The following is a 10,459-nucleotide window of genomic DNA, read 5'->3' on the forward strand; positions in this document are numbered from 1 at the left end:
CGGTTTTGACACCGACATTGGTGCTTTCATCGAGAGTTCCTCTATGTCGTCGCTATAAGGCTTGATGGCTCCTTCAATCATTAACAACAATACGGTCCAGGGTGAGACTTTCCTCCCCGGACAGATCTTCGTATTCGGCGGCTTCACACTACAGGCCAATTCGCTTGGCCATCTGTAGGAGATCGATAGCTACGCCCCTAGCCATCAGGTCAGGTTCGGAAACTTAAACTACACAGCCGACATCCGAGGAGACTTGATCTACGACGGGTTCGGACCCGAGTCAGGAGCGCCGAACGGTCATGATGAGCATGACTTAGATCTGCCATCGAACAGTATTCGGGATATCGCACCTGCAGCAGCTCCGGACTCCAATCTGGAGCAGATCGTGCCATCCGAGGACGGGTGGATGGACCCCGCCATGGAGGCCGCACACTCAGCGGCGTTGGAGCCTGATACGTCTCCAACGTATCTATAATTTTCGATTGTTCCATGCTATTATATTACCTGTTTTGGATGTTTATGGGCTTTATTTTATACATTTATATCATTTCCGGGACTAACCTACTAACCAGAGGCCCAGCCCATATTGCTGTTTTTCTTGCCTATTTCAGTATTTCGAAGAAAAGGAATATCAAATGGAGTCCAAACGGAATGAAACCTTCGGGGGCATGATTTTTGGAACGAACGTGATCTGGAGGACTTGGAGTGCAAGTCAAGAAGCAATCGAGGCGGCCAAGAGATAGGAGGGCGCCCCCACCCCTCCTGGGCGCGCCCCCTGTCTCCTGGGCCCCTCGAGCGGCCACTGACGTACTTCTTCCTCCTATATAAGCATATGTACCCCGAAAACATCCAGAGAGCCACCGAAGAAATATTTCCACCACCATAACCTTCTGTATCCGCGAGATCCCATCTTGGAGCCATTGCTGGCGTTCTGCCGGAGGGGGAATCCACCACGGAGGGCTTCTACATCAACACCATAGCCCTTCCGATGAGTTCTGAGTAGTTTACCATAGACCTTCGGGTCCATAGTTATTAGCTAGATGGCTTCTTCTCTCTTTTTGGATCTCAATATAATGTTCTCCCCCTCTCATCTATTCGATGTAAACTCTTTTTGCGGTGTGTTTGTCGAGATTTGATGAATTGTGGCTTTATGATCAAGTTTATCTGTGAGAAATATCTGAATCTTCTCTGAATTCTTTTATGTATGATTGAGTTATCTTTGAAAGTCTCTGCAAATTATCAATTTGGTTTGACCTACTAGATTGATCTTTCTTGCCATGGGAGAAGAGCTTAGTTTTGGGTTCAATCTTGCGGTGTCCTTACCCAGTGACAGAAAGGGTTGCCAGGCACGTATTGCATTGTTGCCATCGAGGATAAAAAGATGGGGTTTATATCATATTGCTTGAGTTTATCCCTCTACATCATGTCACCTTTCTTAATGCATTACTCTGTTCATATGAACTTAATACTCTAGATGCATGTTGGATAGCGGTCGATGTGTGGAGTAATAGTAGTAGATGCAGGCAGGAGTCGGTCTACTTGTCACGGACGTGATGCCTATATACATGATCATGCCTAGATAATCTCATAATTATTCGCTTTTCTATCAATTGCTCGACAGTAATTTGTTCACCCACCGTAATACCTATGCTGTCTTGAGAGAAGCCTCTAGTGAAACCTATGGCCCCCGAGTCTATCTTTTATCATATAAGCTTTCAATCTACTTTTATTTGCATATTTACTTTTTGCATCTATATTATAAAATACCAAAAATACATTTATCTTATCATATTATCTCTATCAGATCTCACTTTCGCAAGTGGCCGTGAAGGGATTGACAACCCCTTTATCGCGTTGGTTGCGAGTTCTTTGTTTTTTTTGTAGGTTCGTGGGACTTGTGAGGAGCCTCCTACTGGATTGATACCTTGGTTCTCAAAACTGAGGGAAATACTTACGCTACTATGATGCATCACCCTTTCCTCTTCAAGGAAAACCAACGCAAGCTCAAGACGTAGCAAGAAGGATTTCTGGCGCCGTTGCCGGGGAGGTCTTCGCTCAAGTCAAGACATACGAAGTACCCATCACAAACTCATCTCCCTCGCATTTACGTTAGTTGCCATTTGCCTCTTGTTTTCCTCTCCCCCACTTCACCCTTGCCGTTTTATTTGCCCTCTCTTTCCCAATCTCTCTCTCTTTTTTGCTTGCTTTTTTCTGTTTGCTTGTGTGCCTGTTTGTCCTTATGGCTTTGCCTAAAAGTACCAACCTCCTTCTTAAAAGGATGGAGAGATTGAATCGAACATTAGAAGCTTTATGACTTTGCAATTTGAGCATAATAATTTCTTCAGAAAGGAGCTTAAAGAACAAAGAGATTTTTTGGGTTTTATGAATAAGGAGCTTGATGATATGAATAAAGAATTTTATGGTGTGAACTCTCAAATTACCCGGCTTGAGAAGGCTATAGCCCAAATTTCAGATAAGCAAGCCACCTTAGTCAATAAGATGGCTGCCAAACCAGAAAAGTTCCATGAAAATAACGATGAAGATCTTAAGGTTATTGATGCATCCCCTATTAGATCCTTGTTTTGCAATATGAATCTTGATGATAATGGGACTGGAAGTGAATCAACTTTTGTTAAAAAGTGTTCCGATAATTTGGAGTTTTTAGATCTTGATGCTAAATTTGGTAAAAGTGGGATTGGAGAGGTCATGACTTTAAATAGTATTGCACCCACTATCTCGGATTTCAAGGAATTTGATTATGATAATTATTCTTTAGAAAGTTGTATTTCCTTGTTACAATCCGTTGTGAATTCTCCTCATACTTATAGTCAAAATAAAACCTTTACCAAACATATTGTTGATGCCTTGATGCAATATTTTGATGAAAAACTTAATTTGGAAGTTTCTATACCTAGAAAACTTAATGATGAGTGGGAACCTACTATAAAGATTAAAATTAAGGATCATGAGTGTTTTGCTTTGTGTGATTTGGGTGCTAGTGTTTCCACGATTCCGAAAACTTTATGTGATATTCTAGGTTTCCATGATCTTGATGATTGCTCTTTAAATTTGCACCTTGTGAATTCCACCATTAAAAAGCCAATGAGAAGGATCAATGATGTTCGCATTGTTGCAAATAGAAATTTGGTGCCCGTAGATTTTATCATTCTTGATATAGATTGCAATCTTTCTTGCCCTATTATTCTTGGTAGACCTTTCCTTAGAACGATTGGTGCGATTATTTATATGAAGGAAGGGAATATTAGATTCCAATTTCCATTAAAGAAAGGAATGGAGCAGTTTCCAAGAAAGAAAGTCAAATTACCTTATGAATCTATCATGCGAGCTACCTATGAATCAAGTGCCAAAGATGGCACCACTTAGATCTATCCTTGCTTTTATGCCTAGCTAGGGGCGTTAAACGATAGCGCTAGTTGGGAGGCAACCCAATTTTCTTTGTGTTCATTGTTTTTGTTCCTGTTTAGTAATAAATTTTGCATCTACCTTCTGTTTAGATGTGTTTTCATGTTTTATTTAGTGTTTGTGCCAAGTAGAACCTATAGGATAACCTATGATATGAGTTGATTTGATTCTGCTGAAAAACAGAAACTTTGCGCTCATGAGAAACAATTCAATAAATCACAGAAACAAGATTTTGCTGCTGTTCAATAAACACATTGTTTAGGACGTCCTATTTTGGTATGATTTTTAAGGTTCCAGAAGTTTGCGTTAGTTACAGATTGCTACAGACTGTTCTGTTTTTGACAGATTCTGTTTTTTGTGTGTTGTTTGCTTATTTTGATGCATCTATGGCTAGTATGTTAGGGTATGAACCATAGAGAACTTGGAATACAGTGGGTTTAACACCAATAAAAATAAATAATGAGTTCATTACAGTACCTTATGTGGTGGTTTTTCTTTCTTGCACTAACGGAGCTTATGAGATTTCCTGTTGAGTTTTGTGTTGTGAAGTTTTCATGTTTTGGATAAAGATTTGATGGACTATGGAATAAAGAGTGTAAAAAGCCTAATCTTGGGGATGCCCAAGGTACCCCAATATATTCAAGAATATCTAAAAGCCTAAGCTTGGGGATGCCCCCGGAAGGCATCCCCTCTTTCGTCTTCGTTCATTGGTAACTTTACTTGGAGCTATATTTTTATTCGCCACATGATATGTGTTTTGCTTGGAGCGTCGTGTATTATATTAGTCTTTGATTTTTAGTTTACCAGAATCATCCTTGCTGTACACACCTTTTGGGAGAAGCACACTTTATTAGAATTTGCTATGTGCTTGACTTATATCTTTTGAGCTAGATAGTTTTTGCTCTAGTACTTCACTTATATCTTTTAGAGCACCGCGGTGGATTAATTTTGAAGAAATTGCTAGTCTCTCATGCTTCACTTATATTATTTTCAGAGTCTCTTAGAACAGCATGGTATTTGCTATGGTTATGAATTTGGTCCTAGAACGATGAGCATCCAAGTTGGGTATAATAAAACTATCATAGAAAGTGCATTAAACACTAGGCTCAATTTGATGCTTGATAATTGTTTTGAGATATAAAGGTAGTAGTGTTAGAGTCATGCTAGTGGATAGTTATGAAATTGAGAAATACTTGTGTTGAAGTTGGCAAGTCCTGTAGCATGCACGTATGGTAAAAGTTGTGTGACAAATTTGTTGCATGAGGTGCTCTTTTGATTGTCTTCCTTATGAGTGGCAGTCGGGGATGAGCGATGGTCTTTTCCTACCAATCTATCCCTCTTGGGCCATGCGTAGTAGTAATTTTCTTCGAGGGCTAAGTAGACTTTTGCAATAAGTATATGAGTTCTTTATGACTAATGTGAGTACATGGATATACACACACACACTCATCCTTCAACTTTGCTAGCCTCTATTTTACCGTGCAACTTTCGCCGGTAGCATGCACCCATTATTTACCTTCCTCAAAACAGCCACCATACCTACCTATTATGGCATTTCCATAGCCATTCCGAGATATATTGCCATGCAACTTTCAACCGTTCTGTTTAATATGACACGCTCCATCATTGTCATATTGCTCTTTGCATGATCATGTAGTTGACATCGTATTTGTGGCAAAGCCACCTTCATAATTTTCATACATGTCGCTCTTGATTCATTGCATATCCCGGTACACCACCGGAGGCATTCATATAGAGTCATATCTTGTTCCAGCTTTAAGTTTTAATTCTTGAGTTGTAAATCAATAAAAGTGTGATGATCTTCATAATTAGAGCATTGTCCCAGTGAGGAAAGGATGATGAAGACTATGATTCCCCCACAAGCCGGGATGAGACTTCAGACTTTATAAAAATAAAAGAGGCCAAAAAAGCCCACCAAAAAGAAAAAAGAAAAAAAGAAAAGAAAAAGAAAGAAAAAGAAAAAGAAAGAAAGAAAGAAAACAGAAGAAAAAGAAAAAAATAAAATGAGAGAAAAAGAGAGAAGGGACAATTGCTACTATCTCTTTTCCACACTTGTGCTTCAAAATAGCACCATGATCTTCATGATAGAGAGCCTCCTATGTTGTGACTTTCATATACTAGTGGGAATTTTTCATTTTAGAACTTGGCTTGTATATTCCAATGATGGGCTTCCTCAAAATGCCCTAGGTCTTCGTGAGCAAGCAAGTTGGATGCACACCCACTTAGTTTCTTTTGTTGAGCTTTCATACATTTATAGCTCTAGTGCATCCGTTGCATGGCAATCCCTACTCACTCACATTGATATCTATCAATGGGCATCTCCATAGCCCATTGATACGCCTAGTTGATGTGAGACTATCTTCTCCCTTTTTGTTCTTACAACCACCACCATAGACCACCATAGTGCTATGTCCATGGCTTACGCTCATGTATTGAATAAGAGTTGAAAAAAAGCTGAAGCGCGTTAAAAAGTATGAACCAATTGCTCGGCTCGTCATCGGGGTTGTACATGATGGGAGTATTTTGTGTAATGAAAATGAAGCATGGCCTAACTATATGATTTTGTAGGGATAAGCTTTCTTTGGCTATTCTATTTTGATAGGACATGATTATTTGTTAGTATGCTTCGAAGTATTATTATTTTTATGTTTTATAAGCTTTTATCTTGAATTATTAGGATCTTAACATTCATGCCACAATAAAGAAAATTACATTGAGAATTATGCTAGGTAGCATTCCACATCAAAAATTTTGTTTTTATCATTTACCTACTCGAGGACGAGCAGGAATTAAGCTTGGGGATACTTGATACGTCTCCAACGTATCTATAACTTTTGATTGTTCCTTGCTATTATATTACCTGTTTTGGATGTTTATGGGCTTTATTTTACACATTTATATCATTTATGGGACTAACCTACTAACCGGAGGCCCAGCCCGTATTTCTGTTTTTCTGCCTATTTCGAAGAAAAGGAATACCAAACGGAGTCCAAACAGAGTGAAACCATCGGGAGCGTGATTTTTGGAACGAACGTGATCCGGAGAACTTGGAGTGCAAGTCAAGAAGCAATCGAGGCGGACAGGAGATAGGAGGGCGCGCCCACCCCTCTTGGGCGCGCCACTTGTCTCCTGGGCCCCTCGAGCGGCCACTAACGTACTTATTCCTCCTATATATACCTGTGTACCCCAAAAACATCCAGGCAGCCATCGAAGAAATATTTCTGCCACCGTAACCTTCTGTATCCGCGAGATCCCATCTGGGAGCCTTCGTCGGCGCTCCGCCGGACGGGGAATCGACCATGGAGGGCTTCTACATCAACACCATAGCCCTTCCGATGAGTTGTGAGTACTTTACCACAGACCTTCGGGTCCATAATTATTATCTAGTTGGCTTCTTCTCTCTTTTTGGATCTCAATACAATGTTCTCCCCCTCTCTTGTGGAGATCTATTTGATGTAAAATCTTTTGTGGTGTGTTTGTCGAGATCCGATGAATTGTGGGTTTATGATCAAGTTTATCTATGAGAAATATCTGAATCTTCTCTGAATTCTTTTATGTATGATTGAGTTATCTTTGCAAGTCTCTTCGAATTATCAGTTTAGTTTGGCCTACTAGATTGATCTTTCTTGCCATGGGAGAAGTGCATAGCTTTGAGTTCAATCTTGCGGTGTCCTTACCCAGTGACAGAAAGGGTTGCAAGGCATGTATTGTATTGTTGCCATCGAGGATAAAAAGATGGGGTTTATATCATATTGCTTGAGTTTATCCCTCTACATCATGTCATCTTTCTTAATGCGTTACTCTGTTCTTATGAACTTAATACTCTAGATGCATGCTGGATAGCGGTTGATGTGTGGAGTAATAATAGTAGATGTAGGCACGAGTCGGTCTACTTGTCACGAACGTGATGCCTATATACATGATCATGCCTAGATAATCTCATAATTATTCGCTTTTCTATCAATTGCTCGGCAGTAATTTGTTCACCCACCGTAATACTTATGCTATCTTGAGAGAAGCCCCTATGGCCCCCGGGTCTATCTTTTATCCTATAAGCTTTCAATCTACTTTTATTTGCATCTTTACTTTTTGCATCTATATTATAAAATACCAAAAATATATTTATCTTATCATATTATCTCTATCAGATCTCACTTTCGCAAGTGGCCGTGAAGGATTGACAACCCCTTTATCGCGTTGGTTGCGAGTTCTTTGTTTGTTTGTGTAGGTTCGTTGGACTTGTGAGGAGCCTCCTACTGGATTGATACCTTGGTTCTCAAAAACTGAGGGAAATACTTACGCTACTGTGGTGCATCACCCTTTCCTCTTCAAGGAAAACCAACACAAGCTCAAGATGTAGCAGAGCTGAGCACAGACTCCACCTCTAAGGGAATCTGTGTCACCGGACCCCGGGACTTGTCTCTGGTCTTAGGTTCCAGACTGCGTGCATCCGTGCCCATCGAATCTGATTGGGCACCGACCATGGAGTTCACCGCCGCGGACATCTTTCAGTACTCACCCTTCGGTGACGTGCTAAATTCATTAAGGTCTCTCTCTTTGTCAGGAGACTCTTGGCCGAACTATGTCCGGCTCGAGTGGGAAGCGGATGACGAAGTAATTCATTGCCCCCACCACCCACTTAATTGCCGCCGTCGATGACTTAACCAACATGCTCGACTTTGACCCCGAAGACATCGACGGTATAGACGGTGATGCGAGAGAAGAACAGGACCCACCGCTCACAGGGCGCTGGACAGCCACCCCTTCATATGATATATATTTGGTGGACACCACCAAAGAAAACAATGGCAATGAGGCAATAGAGAATAACCCCTTAGGGAAGCAATCAAAGCATGGGCATCATCGGCGCCGCTATAAGCCCCGCCACAGCAATACCGGCACAGGAGACAACAGCAATCCGGATGGTGCCGAAGATGAATACAATGCCGACCAGCCCAACTTCGAGCAGGCCGAGCAAGGGGATGGGAAAGCTAGCCCATATGAACAGGCAACGGACGGAGATTTGGAGGACGACAATTATATGCCTCTCTCCGAAGACGAGGTGAGCCTCGGCGACGATGAATTTATCGTGCCTGAGGATCCGGTCGAGTAGGAGCGCTTCAAGCACCGGCTTATGGCCACTGCAAGAAGCCTAAAGAAAAAGTAGTAGCAGCTCCAAGCTGAGTAAGATTTGCTCACAGACAGATGGACTGAGGTCCTGGCAGCCGAGGAATACAGACTCGAGCGCCCAACCAAAGGTTACCCAAAGCGCAGGTTGCTACCTCAACTCGAGGAGGAGGCACTAAAGCCCGAACACCATCCTGCACCCCGCTGCCAACACACTACGGCCAGGGGCTACACGCAAGACCTGCGAAGTATACCAGAAGACAAAGCAGCACAGTCAAGATCGATCTACGGATCGCGGGGGCGCGCCACCACACGTAAAGATAATCATCACGCCGAATACACCAAAAACAAGTCCAGCCGGGCCGAATACAACCGAACAGATTCATCTGAACTGCGTCGTGATACAGCTCGGCATAGAGGCGCCGCACACCCCCTATTCTTCACTAATGAAGTAACGGATCACGAATTCCCAGAAGGGTTTAAACCCATAAACATCGAGTCATACAATGGCACAACAGACCCTGTGGTATGGATTGAAGACTTCCTTCTCCATATTCACATGGCCCGCGGTGATGACCTAAATGCCATCAAGTATCTCCCCCTTAAGCTCAAAGGACCGGCTCGACATTGGCTGAACAGCCTGCCGGCAAACTCCATTGGCAGTTGGCAGAACCTGGAAGACACATTCCTCGACAACTTCCAGGGCACTTAAGTGTGACCCCCGGACGCTGATGACTTAAGTCACATAATCCAACAACCCGGAGATTCAGCCAGGAAATTCTGGACTCGGTTCCTAACTAAAAAGAACCAAACCGTCGACTGTCCAGATGCCGAAAGCGGCCTTTAAGCGTAATATCCGCGATGAATGGCCCGCCGACACCTCGGCCAAGAGAGGCTGAAGTCCATGGCAGCTCTCACGACACTCATGACCTGCTTTTGTGCGAGCGAAGATAGTTGGTTGGCTCGTAACAACAACACAGCAAGCAATCCTGGCACATCAGAGGCCAGAGACAACATCGGCAAACCTCAGCACAACAAAAATAAGCGTCGCAAAAACAATGATGACGCCCAAGACATGGCAGTCAATGCCGGATTCCATGGCTCTCAGTCCGGTCAGCGGAAAAAGCCACTTCAAAAGTACAATTCGGCCCATCCGGCCTGGATCGCATACTTGACCGCCCATGTCAAATTCATGGTGCCCCAGGAACGGTAGCCAATCATACCAATAGAGAATGCTGGGTTTTCAAACAAGCCGATAGGTCAGGCGCCGAAAACAAGAGGTCTCAAAGCGGTGAAGATGACGAGGAGCCCAGGTCATCAAACCATAGAGGGCAAACGAAATTTCCTTCACAAATTAAAACGGTGAACATGATAAATACCATCCGCATCCCCAAATGGGAACGGACGTGCACTCTTCGGGACGCCGACTCAACAAAGTGAGTCACCCCACAGTATAATAATACAGCCAATCATCTTTGATTGCATAGACCGTCCGGCCAATACCAACAAGGGTAATTCAGTCGCTTATCCTCGACCCAATAGTTTGCGGGTTCCACCTCACACGAGCCCCTATGGGCGGAGGCAGCATTCTAACCTTGCTGTACCAGGACACAGTGCGCCAGATGGGTATTGGTTGCTCGAGGATCAAACCCACTAAAAACATCCTTTAAAGGTGTTATACCAGGTGTGAAGACCAGTTGTATAAGCTCCATCACTCTGGAGGTAGTCTTCGGATCACCAAACAATCACCATAACGAAGAGTTAGTCTTCGGCATTGTCCCTCTATGCAGTAACTATCACGCACTGTTGGGGTGAACCGCGTTGGTTCGATCCAACGCGGTACCACATTATGCCTATGGAAAGCATCAAATACCCGGCCCACGTGATG

Source organism: Triticum dicoccoides, chromosome 4B, assembly GCF_002162155.2.
Source record: "Triticum dicoccoides isolate Atlit2015 ecotype Zavitan chromosome 4B, WEW_v2.0, whole genome shotgun sequence".
In the NCBI taxonomy this organism is placed as follows: domain Eukaryota; kingdom Viridiplantae; phylum Streptophyta; class Magnoliopsida; order Poales; family Poaceae; genus Triticum; species Triticum dicoccoides.